Genomic DNA, 25,402 nt, shown 5'->3' with positions numbered 1-25,402 from the left:
ACATCTCTTCAGAAAATTCTAGCTGGAATCAATCCTCTATAGCCATTGTCAAAGATGTGTAATCTGGTGGTTAAATGCTCTGCTTAGAAAAGACTTTTACAACTATCTTCTCAAGGCCTATATTCAAAGAAAAAGAAGTTGCCTTGCAAAGCTATATTGCAATGTTGATTATTTTATGTTATTTTACATCATATTTTTCTATTTTATTTTGTCTACTAACACAAGAAGTGAAGAACAGTGATCTTCTACGTTGTCCATAAATCTTAGAGTGAAATATAAGTTGTTGCCTTCCATCTACTGTTGACTCATCATTCAATCAAACCTCGTGGAACATGAAGAGGAGCCTACCTCTGCTATTTCCCGTGACTGTCATTATGCTCTTGGTATAGCCACTTTCTGTGTGGATTCCAGCTTTAATTGGAAGGTCCTTGCATGGCTGCACTGTGCGAAACTAGAACTAGAGTCTGCCATAAAAAATATAAATCATCCCCAAAAAGATTTCCATATGCAGCAATGCTGTATTTTCATGGCCTCTGGACATGAATCAGCACAAGGAATTGTTTATAACATTTTAAAATTGCATTGTTCTAGGGAATGCTGCTTGTTTTGTATGCTCACGTGGATCTAAAATGGCTACTCCTGGTATGCTTAATCTTAGACTGATTAGAAAAAGTTATATGCATTCACAACCCTAATGACCAGTCATATCCTAGGCAGCATTAAAAGAGTGGCACCCAGCAGGTCGAGGGAGGTGACTGTGCCCCTCTACTCTGCCCTTGTGATGCCTCATTTGGGGTACTGTGTCCAGACCTGGGAACTCCAGCTCAGGAAAGGTGCAGAGCTTTTGGGTCCAGAGGAGATGTTGAGAGTGCTGCAGCGCATCTCCTGTGAAGACAGGCTGAAAGAGCTGTGCTTGTTCAGTCTGGAGAAAGGAAGGCCCTGGGAGAACTCACTGAGGCAATTATAAACACTGAGGAGATTATAAACAGAAGGGAAAACAACTGTTTAAAAGGCTAGATGGTGATTGGACAAGGAAAATTGTTTTAAACTAGAAGAGGGGAGATTTGGATTAGATGTCAGGGGGAAGTTCTTCAGAGAGAATGGTGAGGGACTGGCAAAGGTTACCCAAAGAAGCTGTGGATGCCCCATTCCTGGAGGTACTCAAGGCCAGGCTGGGTGGAGCCCTGGGCAGCCTGATCTGATGGCTGATTTAGTGGTGGGCAACCCTGCCATCGACAGTGGGGTTGGAACTAGATTATCTTTGACGTCCCTTCCAACCCAAGCCATTCTACATGTCTATGACTGTGTGATCTCCAAATGGATATATCCTACAAAACCACAAACAGTGAGAAATGGTATTTTGAACAGACCAGAGTATGGGCCTTTGTCTGGTATTTTAATTACTACAAATAATAGTATTTGATTCAAATTTATACTTCTAATGTCCTCTGTTTCTGGGGTTTGAAGAAAAGAAATGACTGTCAGACAGATGTTCATTACAAGTTTTTAAAGTAAAAGTAGGTTTATTTGAGTGTGACACAGTGCATTTACTAGCTCTTTGTGTAGAATCAAGTGAAATAACAGTGCCGGACTCAAAGGGGCACTTTGTTACCTGGAAAAATCTGAAGTGCAAGTCATTTAATGTATTAAAGATGTCTTTTTAATATGAGCATAAAACCTGTGAGAGTACGAATATCATAAGGAGATGATCCTGATTTACATCTTGCTAGCTATACATATGAATGTTTTAGCTTTGTTTTGAGATAAAATAGGAACTATAACACTCACTTGTGACTGCATTTGCTTACAGCCTTTAAAACATTTAGAATCAGTCTGCCTAGGAATTAATTTATCTCAGAGGTTAACAGAATTTATTTCAAAGCCCAGTGTTTACATGAGATACAAAAGTTGAAAACAGCTGGAGACATACTTCATGCATTATTACTATCTGGGTACGCAATGTTGTTTTGTGAGTGGAACATACAATAAATGGCCTATTGACAGAAAAATAGCAGAAACATGAACAATAGCAGCAATTGGTTAACGAAAACAGACACACTCTAGTTCTAAAGACATCTTGTTAGTGACAGACTAATTAATTAATGACCAAGATTTAAACCAGGCGCATGTGATTTCTTTTAGCTGTGGTTTATCCTGGGATATAGCAAATGCTGATTAAAAAATACTAAGTACTTACTCTAGAATTTAACTGGGTGCCAAATATGCATTTGGGGCCCTATTCTTTGAGCTGCTCAGTGTTTCCTCTGAGGCTGCCATCAACTAGGAGGGATATTGGAGCCCTTCTTGACGGTCTGACTGAGTGCAGAGGGCACTCAGCCTTTGATCTTTTTTAGTTCACAAGACGCCCGAGGCACAAAGAGCTATAAATGCTTACTAGACTCAATTGTGTAGTATTACTGATGCACAGAATTTGGATTTTTACGGTTTAGATTTTCTGTAGAACTGTTCGGCACTAACAGTGCTTGCCACCTGACATATTGTCTAAACCTCTCAATTTTCATAATGTTTGTCAAGCAACTGAAAGACCTTTATGTTTCAAGGTTCCCTGGATTTCAGAAGTGGCAACTGACCCTCCTATGTCCATTCAGAGAAAGCTGACTGCACAGCTCAACATTTCTGAGAAGCTGGCAGTCCCAGTACTGGAAAAACAATATCTATGGTCATGCAGAGATTGTCTCTTCTGTTTGCTATGTTGTCACTTTCTAGGTAGAGGAATTGGTACATATTCCTACAGTCCTAATCATTTTTGGATCTCCCCAGTCATTATTGTAACGCAGGCTCTGCCACACAAATGTCTGTATCCTCTTACAGAGCACCAGCAGAAGTTTTTTGGGGCACTGAATGTTAGCTTTGAGAAAGCTTTTCACTGTCTTAATGTTCTGCAGATGAAGCATCCTGATATAGAAGCCTGCATAAACAAATGAGAAATAGCACCTGATCTGGTCACTTCAGTAAAATCATCCAGAAAAGTTATATGGATACCTCAAGATGGAGAAGGAAATTTTTATTCAGAAGTAGTTCCAGTTTAAATTTAGTCACCATGACCAAGATTTCTTCTGCCTTGATTGCTAGAGAAAAAGGGAAACTGACTATATATGCAGCCAATATCTTTCCTGGTGTTGTAAAGTAGCAGAAGAACTAATATCTGATAGGACAAGGGGAAATGGTTTCAAACTGAACGAGGAGAGATTTAGTTTGCTCGTAAGGAAAAGTTTTTTTTACAATAAGGGTGGTGAGGCACTGGCACAGGTTGCCCAGAGAGGTGGTGGGTGCCCCATCCCTGGAGACACTCAAGGTCAGGCTGGATGGGGCTCTGAGCACCTGATGAAGCTGTAGGTGTCTCTGTTCATGGCAGGGGGGTTGGACCAGATGGCCTTTAAGGGCCCCTTCCATCTCAAACAATTCTGTAGTTCTATGATTCTCTGCCCTGCTGGGCTGGCTGCTTTGCTCGTTGGATCAGATGCCTGAGTTTGCCAGGCAGGAAACACAGGCCGTTTCACCAGTGTCTGAGTCTGCAAATGTGCTACCAATGCTGCAACCATCACTTACTTCTCTGCCCATGGTATTTCTGTGTTTTGGGGCTGCTTAGAAGTCTATTACACAGTTAAATCTTCCAGCACTCAAGACTGCACTTTGAAAAGGTGATCACTTCTTGTGGCAGATCAGCCAGGCTACTTGTAATCATGGGAGTGAAAGGTAGTCATCCTCTTACCAAACTGACTTGGGCCTAGCTTTTAAGTTAGTGGTGGAAAGGAAATTCATCACTAGAATATAAAGGATCCAAAAGAAATTGTATTTGTTCCTTGTAAAGATATTAACTAGTGGAAGATGCATTTGAAAGCCTCAGAAAGATCTGGCCTTCCTGGATAAACTTACAACCTAACTCATCTATTCAGATTCTAGTGTGAGTTTATTATTTAAGGGAAGGCATCTTTCTTGGTTCAAGTTGCATTGCTCAAACCCAAAAGGTGCCTCACGAGTAATCTAGACAAAAGCTGAAGAATCAAAACTAATACTGACTTTTTCTCTGAAATGCTCAAATGATCTGCATGTCTCTATATTACACATTTTCCTCTATGTTCCTTGCAGAATTATTTGTTTGAAAGTGTCAAAATCTTATAACTGGATACAGTGAATAGCAGTTTCAAGAATTTTGCACTCATGTATGTAAAGCATCTACGGTGTGTGTGCATGTCATCTGTTATCTTCAAGCAAAAGTTGGAATAGCAATTATATCCTTTACTCATCTCAGCTTATCAGGACACTGGTTGTACAAGTCCGTTTCAATCAGTAAGTTCCACAGTACATTCATTTTCAAACAATTGTCAGAGGCAAAAACAAAACTATGTGATCTCTTAATTTTCTAAAATCTGCTGTGGAAAACGGAGAACTGTAGTATACACTGTGTCTGCAAAACGTCTCAATGATGTGTTGCTCCCAAGCTTGCTTAGCACTCGTGGTGGCTTGCAATACGGTTGGGCTCATTGCAGATTACAATGAGGCAATGTGTTGCCAGTTTGAGAAGTGTTAACAATTAAAAAAGCGCCAATCAAAGCAAAAAGATGAAACATCTCACAGCTATTAAGAATATTATTTAGTCCTTTTAAATGATTGCCAATTTAGATACTTCTCTTGTTAAATCATTCTTGCTAGGCATTGTACTGAATGCCAGTTTTCAAGAACAAGACAGTCCACAAGATTAGCTCATTAATGAAGACACAACCTGGTAGGTAATTTTATAATTAAAATGGATATTTTGAGGACTAGGATGACTTTTGCTACGTATCCAATTCTCAGTTCAGTAAGAGATTTTATGCAAAAGGATTTTCGTACTGAATTGTAACAGTAACTGAGGAGATGAAAAGGGAGGCATAGCTGAACATTTTTGTGAGTGTTTTCAGCAGAACAGCCCTAAAATGTTCTGTTTATTAACACAGTGGAGAAAGGTTTGTGTAAGGTTAATGTTAGAATCACTTAGGATAGTAACTCCTTCTGCAAAGCATCTGCATAAATTAGAAAAAGCTGCCAGATTTCCATCTGTTAGCAATACAGCTTCAGCCACAAAGACAACTGTCGTGACAACCACACTGAGTTAGTCTTTCAAATGAAACCTGTTAAAAGCTACTGCCCTCCAGCCTCCACCCACTGCAGTTAACGGCATTAAATAGCACTCTAACTGGTATTTATTTTCTTAGACATTCCTTACTTGTGCAGCTGCTGGCATACTGGCCTTTGATTTAAAATAACCTCAATGGGATAAGAGTTTACAGTCTCTGAAGGTCATGATGTATATGAAGTGCTTGTCTGAAAGAAACATCCAACCTGAACTTTCTCAGGCTGATGTTACTGGATCCTGTATACTTGTCTCTCACCTATTTTGCATGGTCTCATGTCTGGGAACCGTGATGGTTCAGATGATTTCTTCCAGATGATGGCTAACCACAAAGAGACCACTGAGGCTGTACTGGATGACTGGTCTATGTTTAAAGGTGGTGAGAATCACCTTTAGGGCTTTCTCCCCTTCCCACCCAAGCTCCTCCTGCAGTTTTTGATGATCTTGGGTGGCACAGCAAGTTCAGGCCAGTTTCAACTCATCCATGAAATCTGTGCTGACAATATCAAAGCTATTAGAAAACTCATTTGCAGAAGGTCCCTCATTCAACAGTCTATTTTCACTCAGGCATTACAGCATCTCAAGATAACACATGTACCACCTACTGACCTTTGTAGGAATATGCTTAACTTTTCTAAAGCCCTCTCTGAAATGTGTACATACAAATGAAAAGGCTTTCTTGTAATGTTAGAACTCTCTTTGTGAGGTTTTGGCGTAATTACTATCATAGGGGCTGATCTGCCATCAGGTCAGTCTGCTTGTGGGGCTGAAGGTGCTGGAACCCTTCGCTGATCCACAAATCCATCCATCTGCCATGACAGTCCTTTATGGCCACTGCAGTTGCCTCTGGCACTGGTTATTCCTGGTAACATGCACTGCACACAATCACAGTGGCTATGCAGTTGGGGAAGAAGACTTGAGTAAAAACGTTTCTTAAAAACTTGTGGCTTGTGATTTAAAAATATGGGAAAAGTTTCTTGTTTTTGGCTGGGAAACCTTAGAAAACATTAATGAATGCAATAAAAGCTTGCTGTTGTCCCCTGGGTGCATGCAAACCAACCGTGTTAAAGCAGTGACCTTTCCTAGTTACCCATGTTGGCGGAATTCCCATAAATAATGCCTCGTTTTCCTTTTTGTGTAAGCTTCAGATTTAGACCTGTACATCCTTACAGGAGAAGAAAATAATCACAGAGGTTTCTTTCTCTGGGCTCTTGCACCTAGCAGCTGAAGTCTTAACATTTAAGTGAAGAATTAGAGTTTCGGGCATCCTTCAGTAGAAGATACGAAAATGGTTCTTACGTCTGCTGGAAACCATTGTGTGAGGCCATGCAGTAACTCTCTATGAATGTGACCCCTCCAGCGTATTTGACAAATACCTAGCATGCAGGCACCATTATGGAGCAGTTTGTCGGCCTCACTGTATATACTTTCAGAGTTCCATTTGGATGACAGGTTCATAGATTTCTAACTTCATGTCAGTCCAGATGAACTCTCATTTGTTGCCTGTCCCTGCTCTTTTTTGTTGGCAGCTCTAAGGAGGAAAAACATCGCACTGTTCAGCCCAGGAAAGGAAGGAAGAAGTGGGGTAGAAGAGGTGATGAGGCACCCTGCTGCTCACTATGGGTGCTCAGAACTGCTCATGGGTGAACCACACACCAGTGGTGGAAGAGCGCCAGGCAGAGGTATGAGAAGAAACCAGCATCATCCTCCCTGCAAGCTTGGTGTGGAAGTAAGGCAAGAATTTATTGAGACACGATAGGTCTGTTCACTGAAAGGAGAGGATATAGGCTGACAGTGAAGTGTCAGGGCATGATACCAGTAATATCCTACATTCAAAACCAACATCGCTGCCCTCTGGCTGGCTCAGGTGTGCTGAAAATTAGTCAATAATGACACAGCATCTTCAAAGCGTTTATGGTGTTGGCCAATTAAAATTCCTTCCCTAGCACTTTTATTCCTGTTTGTTAAGGGTTAGATCAGGCTTTTAACTTCAAGTGAGGAGCTGTGGGAGGCTCTTTGGAGTAATGTTCCTTCCAGCACATCCCTCTTACGTGGGAGGAGTGATGATAATCAGCTGCACCTCTTTCCAGGATGCAGCCTGAGGAGAGGGCTGTGAGGGTGATGCTGTGGTTTTGCTGGAGACCTTGCCCTACCTTGGTTACCTTCTCCAGGGGCTGGAGGTTGGCTCCTGCACTGTCTGCACCCAACTTCATCCTAAGATTGGATGGTGTGAGGAAGAAGGGACAAGTTCTACCTGGAAAGACAGCAGGAGTAGGTCAAGCTCATTATCTCTTTTTCTTCCCTCCACATCTATCACTAGCTGGGATTGTCTGACCCAGGGAAAGGGCATGTGCTGCTGGCATAAGGGATTGCAGCTGAGGGCTTTTTCTGCATGGCTGGAGGCTTTGTCAAAGACTCCTACGACTTCTCCAGTGGCAACACTGTGATCTACTGCTCCACACACAGGCTGGTTCCTCCCAGCCACAACACAGTATTACAAATAATCTCTGGAGTTTCCTGTAAGCAATCACAACCAGAAGTGACAGCGAAATTCAGCCTGCCTAATGCAATTGCACTATCTTCTGATACATTAACAGTTAATGTCACCACCCTCTAAAAACATTATCCTGGTGTGTAAACAGATAAAACAGAGGCTGCCGGTGATGTAATTTTGTTAATCATACAATTAGAGATCTTGCTGGTGTTCGTTTGAACCCTTTAAAGAAAATCAGAGAGATTAAGTAGAGAATTTCCAGTGATTTTATTATTAGTGTGTAATATGTTTACTTAGTCCTGATTAAACAAGATAACTTGGTAAAAATAAAAAATAAAAAAAAAGCGTGCTTTCACCATCTCTGGAGGGGATAATCAAACTGGGGAAACTTTCCAGCACGCTTTGGTTGCAAAGCCAATGTGACTATCAACACAGCAGCCTAAAAAAGGATCATGGTCCTGGAACAGAAATCATCCCTTCTTGTGTGCAGTCCTGCGAGTTCCCTGCAGTGCAGCAGGAAAGCAGGAGGCTCTCTGCCTTCATGCAGAGTAATTAATGGCAGAGACAGTGATAGGCAGGAGAGGATATTCCCTTGGATTAGGATCCATGATGTTCCAGGTAATGACTTTCTGCTTGAAGAAAGTCTTTCATGCTGTGATGCTCAAGCATGGGAGACCAAATGTAATTATTTACATTAAACTCACGTGTTTTCTGCTGACTGTTTTTCCTCCATACTCAAGGTGTGTATATTCCAAAGCCAAGCCGTGAAGGCCACTTTCTGTCTAAACTCACAGAATGCTTAAGTGAGGACTTTGTGGCTCTGAAGTAGCTTTTTTTCGTGGTAGCTTATTTTCCAGAGAAGTCATGTAATAAGCATATCTACTACTACTTTGGGCTGCATTTTCTACACTCAAATCTCAAAGTAAAGATTGTATTATTTTTACTGTTGGACTCAGAATATTGTAGGATTTTGTGGAACTATCCAATCTAATATTTGAAGATTTGGGGGAAATTTTGTTTCAGATTTTCAAGGTTTTTTTTTTTTTTTTTTTTTTTTTTTTTTTTTAAGAATGCTGCGTATTTCTCACAAATAAAAGAATGTACTTAGTTAATAACACAGTTCTAAAGTGAATCATCAAGCAGTCTAATTGCTGGAACATTTCAGGGTCAAAGAAAACACAGCTGCTGGTATCTCTCATCAGTAGATTCCAGATGTCACACTGCCTTAGCTCTACTGGAGTAGCGCAGACATCCATCTCAGAGCAGGAGGATATGGTGTCTCCAAGCCCAGAGACTGCAAGGTTGGCAGCTGTGCAGTGTATTCAGCACTTTACAGAGATCCTTCTGTAGCTACTGATGAGCTAGATGGAGCACAGGGAGAAGTAGCTGCTACAGCGTGGAGCAAAACTTACACCAGCTCTCACTGAAAGCTGGAATAGATGCTCCTCATCCTGCAGGACTGACGTATCCGCTTGCTTAGCTTTCAGTATAGTTCAAAGATGGAGGAAGGTAACGCTCCACATCCCAGGTCAAGTCCTTGATTGTCGCTCTGGGAAACATTAAAAATCAAGGAGAGAAAAAGTCTTACCTATGTTTTTGCTCTCGAACAAAGGTGCTCTCCCAAGTAGAACTGGAGACTTGGGAGACACTTTATTGCTCTCTATAGCTGCCTTAAAGGGAACTGTGACAATGTGGGGATTGGCCTCTTCTCCCAGGTAACAGTGATGGGACAAGAGCGAATGGCCTTAAGTTGCACCAGGGGATATTCAGGTTGGATATCAGGGAAAATTTATTCTCAGAAAGACTGGTGAGGCAATGGCACAGGCTGCCCAAAGAATACTGATAGGTAGGTGGATGGCTGGGCTACATGTCCTTTAGAGACTTTTCCAACCTTAATGATTCTATGATTCTAAGGACTGTATGCTTGACCTTTCCCTCTCCTACGCTATTTCCTTTTCAGCACAAGGATTCCAAAAGAAAAAGATCTCCTTGGAAGTGGTGACCTCAAACTGTGTGAAATTGGAATATTATCGATATCACAAGCCTTTTTATACCATGAGGATCTTTGCTGCTTTGGGAGGACATTAGAACTCATTTTGTGACCTGGATGAATGGATGACACTTAGAATATTGCAAGAAAACACTCCTTCATGGCAGCTTTCTCCTCTAAAGGAATTCCTGGCCAACAAATCTGTTTCTTCCACTGACCTGGGAGGGCTTTCATACCTATCCAATTTGAATCTTGTAATGACAACGTTATCAGCAAGGTGATCTTGAACAAAACACTTCTCAAGAGACTTGCACTGAGGACTTCCTTAGTTAGTTTGCTGTAAGAACTGAACGTGTAACTCAGACATTGGCAGGAGTTGAATCTCCTCATGCCCTCGTGAGCATCTTTGATGCTATGGTTATGAAGATACAGATAGAAATAATACACCGAGTTATGATAAGAAATACACATACTCTATGTGCCTTTATTCTATTCTGTGGCAATTTAAAATCTATCTCTGTGAACTGAGAAGAAAGAATGCCTCTTATTATGCCTTAGAAAAGCCCAGTGTGTTGGCTGCTCTGTGACAACTACAAATTTCTGGGCTTCAGTCTCATTTTACCACAGGCACAAGAGTGCTCATCCCTTCTCAGCAGTAGAAGACCATGTAGAAAGACAATCAGCAGGGAACAGTGTTCATTCATTCCGGCTGTCCCCATGGGCTGTGGAGGCACATTGCTGCTTCCTAACCTGGGAACCTGCCCCTATATGTCTTGAAAACTGTGCAGGGATTCTATGCAATAACAATCCCAAATGGTAGTGCTGTGATATTGAATAAAAATTGGATGTTTCAACACAGAAAAATCAGTCACCCTGACTACAAAGATCTGCTTGAAATTTTTTTCATCAGCTTTCAAAGCCTTTTTAAAGGATCTTGAAAAAAACATTTTTTGTGGGGAGAAATTTTGACTCAGATTTTCTTCTCCTGCAATAATAACATCATATTTTTAATATTTTTTGAACTGTTGCATATAATTCTTCAAGCTTATTCTTCAGTTCAACAATTTATAGAATATTTATAAAATATTTTCTAACATAAAATGTATAAAAAATATTTTTACATCAACAAAAACTTAAAGAAACTACCATAATTATAATTTTTTTAATAATTTGTTTTCACTACAGCAATGTTTTAGAATCAGACTCCTCTGCAAAGCAAATTTTTTTGCACCTGATACTACTCTTCAGCAGAAAAAATGTTCTTTCCATATCTATAACATTTTCCTTATCAATATCCCAAAGAATAAAGTGAAGTTTGTTCTCTGTACAGCTGGTATTGGAGTTGGCACTCATGCCTGCATTCATAGCAACCAAATTGTTATTTTTCCCCTTCAGAACATATCAACTGTAAATGTTTATAAAGTGCAACAAAATGAATAATTCAGACATAAGTGTATTTTGGAGTAAGCAAAATGAGTATTATCTGAGGTATTACTTGACCAGCTTAAACTTGCTAAGTATGGAAGTTTTCTTGCAGTGAGCTTGAATCTGGGAAGGCACTGCTCCTCTCATTTGATGTTAAGCACGTAGTTAAAGTACTCTAAATCTCTTTTAAAGCAAAGAGAAAAAGGCACCTTAACTGGGTGCTCATCACACTTGAAGGAACATTATTTCAAAGGACAGAGCACGTTATTCTCTGGAATTGACAGTTTTTCCCCATCCAAGATGTTAATTTACAATAAACCCCTGCACTTTAGATGACTAAGTACAGAACTAGACAAATGCTAAATCCTGATGACTAACTGGAGGAGATAAAGACTTAAGCAGAAGAAAATAATAGAAGTCAAGAAATCCCAAGGTTTTTCTTCCAAATCACTCCATAGTCTTCTGGAAGTCTTGTCACTCCTTGCAAATCCAGAAGAGCCTAAATCCTAAATTAGCATCTTGACAGGGAGATTGACCTGCTTGACAGGAAGACTGAATTTTACACTTACCAATGTGCTAAGTGAAGAAAGATTAGGTGTATTGTCCAGGACATTGCACAAAGGAATTATTGATGTTTTGATCTCTACTGGTGGCAGCCTGTGCTTATCTGATGATGAAAACTGCACTTGAAAAACTCTCTTTGCTTCACCTAGTTTATTACTGTGCTAAGAGTAGTTGGTTCTGCAACTATCATATACAGGGCTACTTCCATCTCTGAATTTTTTTCCACAATATTTAAGAGGATAGGAAAACACAATTTTCATTATTTTTCTAATCATTAAAAAAGGGAATGTGTGCATACACTTATGCACATAAATAGAGATGGAGGCCAGAAGAACATCTTCTCAGCTTCATGGCTGATGGGAGGGTTATTCTGCCGTTTTGGGCAGCTGTTGCTAACTGCTGCCTCTGGACTCCATGGCTCCATGATGAAATTGTTCTCAGAATGATTCCTTCAGAGATGGGTTTGGATAGTTCTCCAGCTGGAGCCTGCATTTGTAGCAACTTAGCATGCCTCATCCTCAGTGCCTGGGTGGTCATGCTTTATGTCTGCCAGGACACAAGGACTATGAGCTGCACTCTGGACGCTTGCAATGTTCAGATATGGGATCCTTTGCCTGGCCCAGCTGTATATTTACACAACATTAACAGCAGAAGGCATATCATGAGAACTCCAAAGAGCTGCTTGCGTTTTATTTGCCTTCGAAGTCCCTAGATACACAATGTGGTATTTTATGGGAACCAGATATGCACAAATGGAGAGTGATGATCATAGGCATGCACAAACGTAACCCTTGTCATCTGAACCAAGCTCAGTAAGAAGCTGAAATGGTCACCTTCATAGTGTCACTGGTTTGTATTCATCTGTCTTTGCAAAAAAGACAAATTTAGCTCTGTAGTCTTGGAGACTTTGATAAGTCACAAGATAATGTATGAAGATGGAATCTGTGTGCTTTGTTAGAATTCTGCATACAATTATCATTTGCATATGACTTTTTATCTTTTGTGTTTTAAAATATTTCTTCAACTAACCACTAGCTTTGATGTAATTCTAATCACTCTAGCAGATGTTGTTTTGTTGGACTGCGATACCGTGTCACTGTATCCAGTAACATGGAGTGCAACCTGGAACAGTAGAACAATCTGCAGCAGCAGCATGGCCTTCTGATTTAGCTTTGATCGATGTTACAGAAACTGAAGATAATATAGGAGCAAATGCCTCTGGGTACTGGAAAAATAAGCATTTGGTTTTTAAGTGGGTTTATTTCTTATTTCAAAACCCGAGTGTTAAGCTAGGAAATGAATAGTGAGCTGGGGGAATCACTTGTTACCAAGGTGTAAAAGAGATACTAAGGTAAATACGCACACAACAAAGAATACAAAAGTGTGATAATCACTTGGGGCTTTAATGAGAGGCAGTGGATAAAATATTTTTGTAAGAAAACAGAAAATACTTAACTGCATGTTGAAAAAAAAGTGGCAGCATCTAGAAAAAGATTTAAGATTTCATGTTGAAAACCAGCTTTTCTCAGATTCACTCGTCATTGTATTTTTTATCTGAACAAACAGTAGAAAAGTAGAAGCTGTCTTATAGAGCTCCAGGGAAACCTCACTGTGGCCTTCCAGTATTTGAAGGGAGCATAGAAACAGGAGGGGGAATGGCTGTTTATGAGAGTGGATAGTGATAGGACATGGGGGAACGGTTTTAAACTGAGACAGAGGAGGTTTAGATTAGATATTAGGAGGAAGTTTTTCACACAGAGGGTGGTGACACACTGGAACAGGTTGCCCAACGAGGTTGTGGATGCCCCATCCCTGGAGGCATCCAAGGCCAGGCTGGATGTGGCTCTGGGCAGCCTGGGCTGGTGGTTGGTGACCCTGTACATAGCAGGGGGTTGAAACTAGATGATCATTATGGTCCTTTTCAACCCAGGCCATTCTATGATTCTATGATTATAGCACAATTGCTTTGAAGGTACTCTGCTTGGTGTGGAATTAGGCCTTGGGGATTTGTCTCTAGACCTCTGATATTATTGTAACATTCAGAACTGGCTTGATTATTACACCAGCTCTTTCTCCACCTTTTGGAAATTACTGCTGTTTTCAAAAAAGTTTCAGAAAAGTACAAACGTTTTGAATATTTTCCAAAATATTTTGCAATAGAAACATTGCTCCCTTCATCTTCTCCCCTTGTTTCCCTATGAACAGTTATTATGAAGGGTGGTAGCAAATCATGAAATTTAATGAAATAAAAACAAGGAACATTACGTCTCATTTCACTCATGAAAGACTGACACTCCTTGGAAAACTTTCTCTTTGAGAAATCCCAGTCTAATGCACTAGAACATATCCCTGTGGGCTTTTCACTGCTATGCACACACACTAGTGTGCACACATGCACACTTGCGTGTGGCCATCAAAATAAAATCCTAGAGGAAAGACATTGTGAAAGTTGAAATGAAAGTATTGCAGTAGCATTTTGAGCCACATACCTTCAGATTTCCTTTGTAATTTTTCTAGTGCTCCCATTAAAACAAGAGGGAAAACAAAAACAAATTTCTACACTGTAATTTCTTCCTCACTGTCCTATTTGCCAAGAATATATGTGGAATATATAGAATTCTATGAATTCTGATGTGTGGCCGTTGGCCTAGGGAAAGCAAGCCCCTCCAACAGCATATACCAGTATTTAATGATTCCATTTAACTATCCTAAATAATCATGTTTAACAGCTTGCAAATTGGGAAGAAAACTTATATGAGAACAGATTGCTAAGTGGTACTTTGTAATGAGCTGCATGAATCAGCATTTGTATATTTTTCTATAAAAACAATAAAAATGAGATATCACCATAGAATGTGAGGTGGCACCATCGGCTCTGTGCAAAGCCCTGGTCTGGATCTCAGGTTGGATATTAGGAAAAATTTATTCTCAGAAGGAGTGGTGAGACATTGGAACAGTCTTCCCAGGGAGGTGATGGAGTCACTGTCCCTGGAGGTTTTCAAGATAAGGGTAGATGTCTCACTGAGTGTCATGGTCTGGAGTGGTGATATGCATGAGCTGATGTCTGAACTGGATGATCCTACTGGTCTTTCCAGTCTTAATGAGTCTATGATTCTATGATCAATGGTGAGCAGGTAAGAGGATGCATTATGGAATGGAATGATTTCCTTCCTTGTGTGGGGAAGGATTTTATTGGTTCAGCCTTTCCCTGGCCTTCTCCATTGCCAGCTGCCAGGAGTCCTCCAGCCATAGAAGCCAAGTGAGCAGCATTTACCACTCCCTGTTTCTGGTTCTTCCTACTCCCAAGGCTCCTGGTCATTTACTGTCTGTAAGCGATGTGAGACTGACATTAAATATAAGTTGGGTGAGAATTAGTGGAGGAGAATATTCATTTTCTACTTTCTGTTATGCAGAGCACCCCAAAGCATGCGGAAAAGTCTTTATACTGCGTGGAAACTTCTGCAGGAGATGAAATGAAAGCTGGGAGGTGAGCAAACACCATCTAGATAGTCCAGACCCTGGTGGCTGTGAGGGCTTCTGATGGTGTCAGGGCAGGCCTGGCAGCCAGGGCTTGTCCCAGTGCTGCAGCCAGGAGCAGGACAGCCATAGGCAGCCCCAGGCCTGGGCATCGGCACCTCCCTCGGCACAGGGTCAGGACGTGGATCTACCAGTTGGCCTTGCTCAGCTGGACACATACTGGGCAGGGCTGTGGGAACTGGAGCCTGGACCTGCTGCAGTCTCTCTGGAGCAGGGGCCAATGGCCCTGGGGCTGACTTGAGTCCCTGGTCTCAGGGCTCTCTTTCCAGGTCCCAGGGCCTGTGCCTTAAACTGTGAATGTTCATGGGGCCAAACAGACCAATTCTGACCCTGGCCAAGCAAATGTGAAAGAGTGACCATAGAAATTAGCCCATAAGTTTCAGCCATCATTTGTCCATGCTGAAGTTAAAAAAGCACAACTCCTTTCTCTAGACTCAGTAAAGACTTATGATTAAATGCTAAAGTTGATAGTACTAAGTTACAGTTATAAATCTGGAGAGGAGATGTCTGCATACTTTCTCACGCATATAGACCCCTGCATATAAGTTAGAAAAGATGTTATCTTGTGATTTTCTCCCTTCAGAGAAACCTTACATCCCTAGTGTATCAGAGGGCAGAACTGAGCTCACTCTAATAACAAAAGCCCCTCTTATGATTTCAAAATAAAGTTCACTGCTTTTCAAATTGACAGGAATTTGAAAGGTTACACTTTCTGCAGAAAGCTATGACATTTGTTCAGCTTTCTTACACTGTGATCTGGGGCAGCTTTGAGCCTTCTCTCCAAGGCAGATCAGGGTTAAGATACCTATTACAGCTGTACCTCTGGCAGTCCTGAGTCCTCTCCACTGGGAAATAATTTCATTTTACTTTCCTTGTCTCCAATGGAATTACACCATTACAAATGCAGTTGTGAAATAGGCGTGGTTTTTTTTTGTTGTTGTTTGTTTGTTTTGTGGTGTTTTGTTTGTTTGTTTGTTTTTCCCTGGTAGAGCTTTCTCTGGAGTCTTTGTGCTATATTTCTTTAAAAATCAAACAAGCAAGGAAACAAACAAAGCCTCACGATGAATAAATCTGCACATCTTTGTCCTTGGTTAAAAGCCAGTCATGAACTGGAGAACAGAGCTAAATGACATATAGATAAAGGTGAAATACAAAGGCTCTGAATATCAATCATGTTCACAGAAGAGAAGATAAGATGGTGATAAGATAACCTGGGAAAATAGAATAAAGACAGTCGTGTTGCATGTTAAAATTGAGCAAACATCTTACATAGATCACAAATAAGACATAGCTTAAAAATAAATATGTATGTGAAGTTTTAAAATAGAAATGAAAAAAAAGTGCTAGGAAGGTAGGAAGTAGGGAAGGATGAAAGGAAGGAGGGAAGGATGGAAGGAGGGAAGGAAGGAAAGAAGGAAGGAGGGAAGGAAGGAGAGAAGGAAGGAAGGAAGGAAGGAAGGAAGGAAGGAAGGAAGGAAGGAAGGAAGGAAGGAAGGAAGGAAGGAAGGAAGGAAGGAAAAGAAAGCAATAAGTAAGTCCTGGGACTTTAATCTGTTGTATTGTAGACAAGTACACTAATCACTAAGCTGTGGTAATTGGAGAGTGGCTTTTTCTTCAATTTCTTATTTAGATCAAAATTAATTCCTGGCTTTCAGAAGATTTTCTTTATGAAAATAGTTTGGCATGCGTTCAAATTGGAGCAACATAGCAAATTGTTAGTAAATGTAAGGTGACATGAATTTCATTGCAGACTGCAATTGCATTGCAGATATTTAAGCAAGTTGCCTTATTTTTCCTCTAGTGCCTTTCAAAATTCAGACTCGCTTAGACATTTTCCCCAGTTCAGCTAACAAAGAGCAACACCTGTGCTATGCTGCCCTGTGTCAGCTATGTATGATCACTACTGGAATACTGTGATGAAAACCTTTGGATTCACTACATCTGCTTCAAACAAACAAAAATACATAATGAAATATTCCCAAACAAATTTCACCAGAATCATTACTGGTGCAAGGGTAAAAAAAGAGAGTCCAAGTCTTTTAGAAGATGTTGAGGCCAGTGTGAAGGCCAAATGATAGAAGGATGAGTATTTAAGAGAAAGATAAAAAAGAGAGAGAGAGAGGTTTAAGGAAGGTACAAGTCCCTGCAGCTAGAAAAAAGTGGATTTTTTTTTACATGATAACATGAAAAATGAAAGAGTCTTATAACTTTGGAACAGAAGAAAGAAGAGGAAGAGAAACTGTCAGGTCCAGTGGAGCCTACATTTTGCCTACGTTGTGATTGCGACTGGTTTTGCCCTGTGATACTCGATAAATCAAGATGAGATACATAACAGCCTATGAAAGACTAAGTGTAATGTCTTCATTGTGAGTAGTTCAACATTCTGTCAAGCTTGATATATGTTGCAGGGGGACTCCCAGTTGATGCTGCTCAAACCTTCTAAGCTGCCTCTGTTTCCTGTGATGTTTGGCAGCATGACGTCGTAACTATCAGCACAAGTTGGTTAACAAAAGCTGTAGGAATTAACAGTGCTTCTCACCTCTGTTCACCAGGCTGTGGTAGTTCTCTCTCTGAAACTGAAATATCCAAATCACAGGTCTTTTAGAAGTATAAATCTATACTTCATAGCATGTGCATTTGAATATGTATATAGTGAAGTGTGTAGGAACAGTATTCTGTACACATCACATCTGTGGGTAAGATGGGAGATGGGCAGATCACAGCAAGACAGAAAGGAGGTGAATATTTCAGCTTATGTGTATCAAAGCATCAGTGCATGAGTCATTGGCACAGTGTGAGCAATAGTTTTTGCATCAGAGTAATTGAATGTTCTTGCTTACAACTTTAAAAATCTATGAATAATGCCAGAAGAAACAGTTCTTTAAATCAATCATTTTCTGTGTTTGCTGCGTAATAAAGATACTGGTTTTTAGACAATACAGAGATAGATATCCTAAATATGCCAAATATGATAGAAAGAAGAGAGAATGAGAGAAAGAGAAGACAGACTGAAAGAAGGAAAGAAGAAAAGCAAGCAAGCAAGCAAGCAAGCATGCAAGAACCAAACAGATGCAGAGACTACTTTCTAATAATACTGTGCATAGGATAAGCATGAAGATTTTTATTGTATACATTTATTCTGAAGCTGATCAATTGAGAGATCACCAGCAAGGTATTCTGCCAGTCTTGCTTAGGATAGAAACCAACCATTCATTTTTATGTTAATAGTAACTGGGAGAAGGGACAAAACAGGGCTCACGAGATGAGCCTAGGGGTACGATACTTGAGCTGGGGGTGAGGCAGATAACTCGGATGAAGTGCATCTACACCAATGCACGCAACATGGGCAACAAGCAGGAGGAGTTGGAAGTGACTGTGTATCAGCTAACTGTGACCTAGTTGCTATTACTGAAACATGGTGGGACCACTCCCATGACTGGAGTGCTGTGATGGATGGCCACAAGCTCTGCAGAAGGGACAGACGAAGAAGGAAAGGTGGTGGTGTGGCCCTTTGTATTATAGACTGTTTTGATGTTGAAGAGCTTGGGGTTGGGAATGATGAAGTTGAGTGTCTATGGGTAAGGATCAGGGTGAAGGCCTGTAGGGATGACATCTTGGTGGGGTGTGTGATAGACTGCCTAATCAGGATGAAGAGATGGATGAGGTTTTGTATGACCAGCTTGCAGAAGTTGCGCAATCGCCAGCACTTGTTCTCTTGGGAGAATTCAACTTCCCTGGTATCTGATGGAAATATAATACAGCACAGAGGAAGCAGTTCAAGAGGTTTCTAGAGTGTGTGAAAGATACTTCCTTACGCAGCTGGTATGAGAGTCTGTCAGGGGTGGTGCCCAACTAGACCTGCTCTTCACTAACAGAGAAGGACTGGTAGGAGATGTGAAGGTTGTGGAATGTCTTGGGCAGAGTGACTGAAACTGTAGAATTCTCTATTCTTGGAGATGTTAGAAGGGTGACTAGCAAAACTGCTATCTTGAACTTCAGAGGGTGGACTTTGACCTGTTCAGGACACTCGTAGCACAGGTCCCTTAGGAGTTGCTCCTTAAGAGTAAAGGGATCCAGGAAGCCTGGATGCTCCTCAAGATGGAAATCTTGAAGGCACAAGAATAGGCTGTCCCTGAATGCCATAAGGCAAGCCATAGGTGAAGAAGGCTGGTGTGGATGAACTGGGAACTATTATTGAGACTCTGGAAGAAAAAGAGTCTATGTCCTCTGGAAGAAGGGACAGGCTACTTGGGGAGATTACAAGGAAGTTGCTAAGGTGTGCAGGGAGGAAGTTAGGAAGGCAAAAGCCCAACTTGAACTCAAATTGGCCACTGCAGTAAAAGAGAATAAGAAATCCTTTTAATATATCAGTGATAAGAAAAGAACCAAAGAAAATTTCCATCCTTTACTTGATGCAGCGGGGAATGTGATCACTGAGGATAAGGAGAAGGCTGAGGTTTTCAACGCCTTCTTTACATCTGCCTTTAATAGGCAGATTAGTTATCCTTAGGGCACTTTACGCCCTGATCTGGAAGTCTGGGATGCTATGCAAAATACACCCCCAGTAATTCAGCTGGAGACAGAGAGCTCCTCCTCCATTTGGACTGTCACATGTCCATGCAACCAGACAGGCTCCATCCTTGGGTGCTGAGGGAGCTGGTGGGTTGATTGCCAAGCTGCTATCTGCCATCTATCAGCATTCCTGGTTATCTGGAGAGGTCCCAGAGGATTAGAGGCTTGCTGATGTGACTCCCATCTACAAGAAGGGCTGTAAGGAGGATCCGGGGAACTACAGCCTGTCAGCCTGACCTCAGTACCAGGGAAAGTTATGGAGCAAATCATCTTGGGTGAGATCACATGGCATGTGTGTGGTGTCCAGGAGATCAGGCCAAGCCAGCATGGGTTCAGGAAAGGCAGGTCGTGATTGACCAACCTCATCTCCTTCTACTACTGAGTGACCAGACTGGTAGACGAGGGAAAGGCTGTTGATTTACTCTACCTAGACTTCAGCAAAGCCTTTGACAGAGTCTCTCACAGTATTCTCCTCGGGAAACTGACTGCCCATGGCCTGGACAAGTATACCCTTCTTTGGATAAGGAACTGGCTAGAGGGCTGTGCCCAGTGGTTAATGGAGTTAATTCCAGCTGGCAGCCTGAGGGACACAACAGTTGTGTCCCTCAGGGGTTGGTACTGGGGCCCATGTTGTTTAATATCTTTCTTGATGACCTAGATGAAGGAATTGAGTGTACCCTCAGTAAGTTTGCAGATGACACCAAGTTGGGAGGTGGTGTCGATCTGCCTGAGGGTAGGGAGGCCCTTCAAAGGGATCTAGATAAGCTGGATCACTGGGCTGAGGTGAATGGGATGAGGTTTAAGGCCAAGTGCTGGGTCCTGCACTTTGGCCATAATAACCCCATGCAGCATTACAGTCTTGGGGATGAGTGGTTGGATGACTGTGAAGAGGAAAGGGACCTGGGGGTGTTGGTTGATGCTCGGCTGAACATGAACCGACAGTTGCCAAAGAGGGCCAACAGCATCCTGGCCTGCATTAGAAATAGTGTGGCCAGCAGGAGCAGGGAGGTGATCATCCTCCTGTACTCAGCACTGGTGAGGCCCCACCTTGAGTACCATGTTCAGTTTTGGGCCTCTCTCTACAAGAAAGACATTGAGGCTCTGGAACGTGTGCAGAGAAGGGCAACAAAACTGGTGAGGAGTCTGGATCACAGGCCTTATGAGGAGCAGCTGAGAGAGCTGGGATTGTTTTATCTGGAGAAGAGGAGGCTCAGGGGGGCCTTATTGTTCTCTATAACTACCTGAAGGGAGGTTGTGATGAGGAGGGGTTTAGCTCCTTCTCCCAGGCAACAAACAAGACCCAAGGAGGTTTAGATTAGACATAAGGAAAAGCTTTTTCTCTCAGAGAGTGGTCAGGCACTGGAATGGCTGCCCAGGGAGGTGGTGGAGTCACCGTCCCTGGCTGTGTTCAAGAGGTGTCTGGATGAGGAGCTGCGAGATCTGGTTTAGTGCTTGTGGTAGCAATGGTAATGGGAGGATGGTTGGACTAGATGATCTGGTAGGTCCCTTCCAACCTTGTGATTCTATGATTCTATGAGACAGTGAGAATAGGATTGGTAAATATATATTCAGTTCTTAAATTAACAACTTATGACAACTTGAGTTAAACCACAGTGTGAGTGTATTACATTTCATACTGAATCTACATGGTTAGCTACAATAGGTATCAGACTAGCAGGAATCACTTATTGTAATACCTGTGGTAATTTTCTAATTAGCTGTGACATAGAACAGCCTTTTGATCTTGACCACGTTCTACTAATTATTTAATTTTTGACAACAGAAAAACATGTTCCAGCATATAAGAAAGAAAACAGTACAAGTTTTGTCTAAAGCCTACAAAAATCTATAGCATATGTAAAACAACGCCCAAATTCTCTAGAATCTCTCCACTCACATTTTTGTTAAAGTTGGACCTGATCCATAACCTCTAATCTCAGTGAACACCAACTTTTCCTCTTAAGATAGGATTCATAATATCCAAGTAACATCTAGCATCAGATATCTGCAAGGAAGATGTTTTACCCTGAGTTGTTCTCCTAGGTTCTTCTTATAGTCAGTAGGAAAAAAGGGACCTTTTTACATCATTTTAGTCATTTACCTTAGAAGCAGGGACATCATACTGTAGAGTTGCCTTTTTTTGGTCCACTGGCTTTGAAGACAGACTTGATAGACCAGTTTGGATGTAAGCACATTTGGTAATATAAATCTCAGCCAAGGTGTGTAAGAAAGAAAAGATGTATCATACCCCAGTAAAGACTAATTATTTCCATAGACTAAAAGTGCATGCTTGGGGTTAAATTAGATGATTTCCAGCATTGTTGTCTTCTATACATTTGGCAGAACCTATCTCTGGGTCTGGCATGAAAAATACTGTTACATTTCAATGTAGAAACATTCTTTGAAATTTTGGAATTTCTTCCACAGAACAGTAGATTTCAGGCTAAAGGATTTGTTGAAGTGCGGATGGGGGAGAGCCAAGCCCTTGCCTGGCTTAATTCACAGTGAGGAATCAAGACTACTTAATGTAGGTAAGTAGCCTAACAAAAGGGTTTGTGTCTGCTTTGGGCCTATTTCACTTCCTGTCGTTGATTTGGGAAGAAAGAAGCTGAGTCAAGACTGAGTAGTGCCTCCTGAATGGGCCTCTTACCAATGGAGAAATGTTTACTCACACATCAACTTTCCTAGGAGCTAAAAGAGATGTAAGATATAAACTCACTTTTCATAAGTAAAAGAGAGAGAAATTTTTTTGACTGTGAAAACAAAAGTGAATATCTGATTTTGTTTCACAGAGTGTTTCTACGTGACCATGACTTAATAGACACTGCAAGCCAATGTTTAGCCTCCCCCTTTCAAACCTCTAATTCTGATGTTCTGTGGAGCAAGGTGTAACCTACAGAAACAAGCAAAAGTCACTAGAAATTCATTTTGACTGAGAACAGTTAAGGCAGTCAAGAAAAATACATGCAACCAGCTCACTTCAGTGCACTTTTGTTAGTCTTCCTCTTTTTCCTATGAGATGCCAGGAGGAAAGCTGCACAGCTGGTTCCTGATGATGTTATTTACTACAGTTGCACATGTAATAGTTTGCAACTTCTTGTGACATTTTTCATGCACCTCAAAAGTCATTTTCTTTCCAGAAAAATATGCTTTTTCAAATGGGGAATTTTGAAGAGGTTCAGCTTTGGTTATTCTATCAAACTATTCTCCACCTATTCTGAGGACATTTAGCATCTCAATTTGTCAGGATAAACTGATGAGGAAAGTGTGCCTGACTGAAAGAAAAAGAAGTGATAACTATATTAGGAATAATAGGATATAGGATAACTGTATTAGGAATCCTCTCAAGTATCTAAGTTGCATCTGTGAGGCTTTGCACTGAATTACTGTGTAGAAGGCAAATGGAAACAGAGGCCTCTCTGCATCTTCAGTATGCTGATGGAGAAAGCATTATGTGATGAACAGCAAAGGCATGTAAAAGAAATAAGAATTTTGAATCTAATGCACTTGGAAGAAAACTGGCATCATGGAGCTTTCCTTTTTTCCTTCTGAATCAATTTAGAGCCCACAGAACGTGCTGAACTGTAAGACAAAATTCTTTTCTTAATACACAGAGCAGGTACAGCAAATGATGATGCTGGAGCTTTCTGAATGGTATGGGAGCATTTCAGTCCCGGCTGAGGGGAACCACCTCCAGGTGGAGAGGGGAGTTCATCATCCAACTCTGCATGTTTTTTTCCCCTGTGTTTGCTGCCAACAAAGGCACCAATTAGTGCATAGCCTCGGCATTGAAGCAAATGAAAGCAGAGACAACAGAATAAAGGGAGATACGTGTTTGCTCCTGGAATTATGTTTTGACATTTATTTTGTATTTCATCAAGGCCTACAATCTTTTGCGTTAATTTAAGGAAAAAAAAAAATACACAAACAACACCCGGTCTCATTACCATTGGATATGGTGATGGGGGAAATGGGCTGGAAAAATCCTGAATCTTTGCTATGCCTTATTCTGGAATTACAAAGAGTAGAGCAAATTCTTTACCGCTGTGCCATTCTGCTTTTATGTTTAACAATCTAATTAGAAGTGCTGGGTTGCTTTTCTCCATTATAAAAGCGAAGACAGTGCACACAAGCAAAACCAATTAGACAGCTGTAGTTTACAGAGAGGGCTTGCCTTGAGGCTGGTTGCTAATGAACCCCCAGTAGATGGTTCCTATCCAGAAGCAGGACGGAAGAAGCACAGCAATAACATGTGCTATCTTTTCTGCCATCAGGCACTAATGTCACTGCAAAATGGTTTAATCCAGGGAATTGTCACTTATAATAGCCTTTCCTTCTCGCAGTCACAATTGCCACCAGCACCAGCAGTGTGATACTAACCTGGCTGAAAATGCATGTCCCTGCTTTGGCTCCAAATCAAGCTAACAGGTGGTGACAAATCCGAAGCATTGCTTTCAGTTTTACCAATGTTACTTTCTGCTCATCAGGGACTTGCCTTAACTCAAAGCAGACACAAAACCATACAATAAGCTACATGTTTGCCACGCATTTATTTTTCATCATGTATGGCTCAAATTAAAGCAGGCTGTATTGAATAGATTGCTCACTATAAGTTAGTCATCTGTTTAGTGTTTCTGATGTCCCACAAACCATTGTGGTTGTTCACAAGTCTATTAATTAAAAAGAAAACGACTAAGAAAACTACTCAGTGGGTTGATGAACCATAGAACCACTTCAAAACTAAGGAAAACATTAAAACAACCCCCCCTCCCACATTCCTTTTCTTGAATAGCCTGATAACAGGTATTTGTTTGAACTGAACTTTATAGAGCTCGTGAAAAAAACAAGCTCTTGTCATCACTGCATTTAAATGAGTTTTATATACAAGGAGCTGAGTAGCGCTGTCTGAGCTAGAATAGATGAGATCATGTCAGCATTCCCATTAAAAATGCCCCTATATTCAGTGGGTTATGAGTCACTTATAAAAATTCACCCCAGGCTAAGATTTTGCATTATTTGACAGTATTACTTGGGTCAGATCAGGGAGGCTGGGGGCTTGCAGGGGAGTTTGTATAAATCCATGTATATTTATAAATTAAAGGCACTTGCGATAGTCTATAATTCTATACTCATACAGCTGTAGAATTGCATCACTATTACTGCTGATCTAATTTTTTTTTTAAGTGTGATATTCTGACTCACAGTATTCTCAATTTCTGCAGTTTGGAGACATAAATACATGCAGAAAATGTTCTGTTTCTTCATATTCATGTTTACCTCATCTCTTCTTGTTCTAACGAGGTATGTAAGGGTGGAGGGGATTAAGAAAAGCTGATAAAAAGAGCAAAAATCTGGAGGTCTAGGTGTAAAGAACCAGAATCCAAACTGTTGTATCATACATAAACTCAAAGAAGACATTAAGACTAGGAGAATTACATGTTACAATGCGTTTCAGTTACAATGCTAATGTAGAAAAGCTGTCTTTTTGATCCAATTTTTTGAAAGATTGCATATTTTACAGAAGAACTGAGGAGGGGACAACAAAAAATTTTTCAATTAGCTGTCATTGTTAGTGTGCACTTAAAATGAATTAATTAAAAATTTACTCTTGAGGATAAAGTCTGGGAGAATTCATCCAGACAAAGGCAAAAATAACAATGACGGCGTAAAAATATTGTTTGCAACT

General features: G+C 40.9%; 1 long non-coding RNA gene across 1 annotated transcript; it reads left to right on the top strand.

The window, feature by feature from the left end:
• Positions 1 to 15,201: 15,201 nt before the first annotated feature.
• Positions 15,202 to 25,022, top strand: LOC149920262 (uncharacterized). The gene is made up of 3 exons (XR_016471018.1): positions 15,202 to 15,257; positions 22,144 to 22,247; positions 24,939 to 25,022. It is a non-coding gene; the product is annotated as an uncharacterized LOC149920262 (long non-coding RNA).
• The last annotated feature ends 380 nt before the right edge of the window (positions 25,023 to 25,402 follow it).

This window comes from Phasianus colchicus, chromosome 1 (assembly GCF_987193195.1).
Source record: "Phasianus colchicus chromosome 1, bPhaCol1.hap1.1, whole genome shotgun sequence".
NCBI lineage: Eukaryota > Metazoa > Chordata > Aves > Galliformes > Phasianidae > Phasianus > Phasianus colchicus.
Note: the sequence above shows the minus strand (reverse complement) of the source record. Positions and strands in the feature narration are given on the sequence as shown.